Here is a 2,706-nt window from a genome sequence, read left to right as displayed (position 1 = left end):
GGATTTTAAGGGATTTAAAGAAAATCTTCATAATAAGATTTGATTCTTCGATAATTACAGAAATTAAAATTTTCTATGCTTAAATGCGATAATATGTCTCGATTGCTCGGTCTAACTTTTCAAATTATCAGATGTCACGAGAAGAGATAGAACTATCAGGAAGATATATTCTTGATATGTTTAGAGATTAGGTAGAATGTAAGAGTCATGTAACATGACACATGATGACGTTATGATCTATGAATCATCACGTTCCATTATAAACTCAGCATGACTTACTGTAATATAATCACATTGATCAAGTGTCACTATATTATACTTACTCATGCTTCAGTCCCTAGCATTACTTCAAAAACATTCATAATTTAAACTCGAAGGTTTACAGAATATAGAAACTAAACAGTTTCCTTTATGATTGTAATACAGATAACACGGAGAGATAAATAATATTGAACAAGAATATTTATGAAGATATCTTCAGAAATATTGAGGCTATTAATAATGAAAGATGCGATAATATCTCAGAATTTTAGAATTAAATTGTGATGAAGAAATTCATTCACGATGATTTAGAGCGATTAAGGAGCAAGGTATTCGCTAAAGATTTTATCAGAAACAGAATCATCAGGATTCTTTATGTACAAGTTTAGTCCTTGTGATTTGTTCAGAGTCTCCTTCATGGTTTACTCAATCCGTTTTTCAATTATCAAACTTTTGACTGTTAAAACAGTCTTCAGTTTTTCACTGATTCATCAGTTTTTTTTCTTTTCAAAATTTAAAGAACTGATTCGTAGATAAGAGTGTTTTTCAGAATGTCAGAATCAGAGATCATAATTCTAATAGATAAATGTTATATGTATACATATAACTATTGATGTAGAAATGCTACGAGATTCAGAATACTGATTGCTGATTCTCTGTAATTGGTATGGCAATTATCGTTACAAGATGCGGATAGGGTTTCGATAAATATAATGATTTATCGAAAAGTCAAAGATCAATGAAGTCGTTGGTAAGTTTACTGCAAATGCGGTGGGATATAAAAGATTCCCCAGTAATGATGGTGAAATGACAACATATATATCGAGGTTATAATAAGGCAAATTCAAATGAAAGTCGAAGTTGATTTGCTCGAGCTGTGACAAAATTGACTAATTTGAAAAAGAATTGCAATGTTATTTTCGGTAATAACAATGCCAAAGAAGCTAGCACAGATACGTGTTAAACGTTTACTTAGGTTCCGAGTGTTTTCAGGTACATAACTATATGCATCAATCTTTTCTTCCGTAGATGAAGTGCGGTTAGTTCATCTCTCGATTGAGGTGTTTTCAAGAATCATGAAAGGTTTGAACGCAGATTGTAATCGTCAAGATACAGATGAGGTTTAAGATGAAATCAAGTGGCAAACTTGAAGAATTGTTTAGTTTCATATGTTATAATTAGTATTTTAATTCATTTTGATTGTCCAATGTTGGTAGTCCATAATTAGTAGTCCACAATTAGTATTTCAACAATTAATATATAATATATTCGAATTAATTAATACATGTCGTGACCCATTGTATACATGTCTCAGACTCGATCACAACTCAAAGTATATATATTATTTGAGAATCAACCTCAACCCTGTATAGCTAACTCGAGCATTACTGCATATAAAGTGTCTATGGTTATTCTAAATATATATATAGATGCGTCGATATGATTTGTCAGAACCTTGTATACGTGTCCCTATTTATACGACGATATTTAAAGTGCGTAAAATAAATAACAGAAATTAAATGACGGTAAATAAAATTGCGAGAATAAAAATTGTGATATATAAAGTGTAATCAGTTAGCTAGGATTTTGTTAGCGTGGATTCTTAACAAAATTTCTCATAGTTAATTGGTTTGTTTCTAATAAATTTTATTTTGGTCCAATATTTTCTTCATTATGCCACTTGTTGGATTCTGATAAGTCAAAATCCAAATATGAAATTGAATGAAAATGGTTATTCTGTGGTGAACGGATTCGTATATCTGTGGATGTAAGTAGGATAGTAAGTGACTGTTGAATCAGATTGAAAGAATGTACAGTGTAACTTATTAATGTGAAATCTAGATATTCTTCGGGTATTACCTACCCGTTAAAATATTTTCACCATTAACAGTTTGTACAAAAGAATTTTTAATTACAATCTTTATGAAAATATACTTACATATATATATTTTCTTCAGATGTAATATAGATTTAATGAGTTAATATGATATTAGACTCATTTGCTTTTCGGTTTGAGCTAGAATAAATAATCTCTAAGACTTTAGAGATTACATAATCACCGTAAGATGTTTCTCCAATGAAGTTAGAATCAATACTTTATCGGTTATTTGTTGTTCGTACTCCTTGGTATCTATGGTGCGTATGACGTTGATGCTCAAGGTACAAGTTGTGATGTTGAGGTGTGGAATGCGGATGTTGTTGTTGGTGGTGGAAATGATACTTTTGGTGTTGATGATGGTACTGTTGATGCCGGTGTTGCTGCTGATGCTTGTAACCTTTGCACCAAATTTTCCAAAGCCACTACTCGAGCGCGAAGCTCGTTGAATTGTTCTATTACACTGGGAAGATTGTCGATTCGGATGAGTGGACGAATAAGATCTAGGATTTGAGATAGTATATAATCATGATGAGATACTCTGGAAATGAGAGAGAAAATGGTGCTTC

This window comes from Rutidosis leptorrhynchoides, chromosome 5 (assembly GCF_046630445.1).
Source record: "Rutidosis leptorrhynchoides isolate AG116_Rl617_1_P2 chromosome 5, CSIRO_AGI_Rlap_v1, whole genome shotgun sequence".
NCBI lineage: Eukaryota > Viridiplantae > Streptophyta > Magnoliopsida > Asterales > Asteraceae > Rutidosis > Rutidosis leptorrhynchoides.
Note: the sequence above shows the minus strand (reverse complement) of the source record.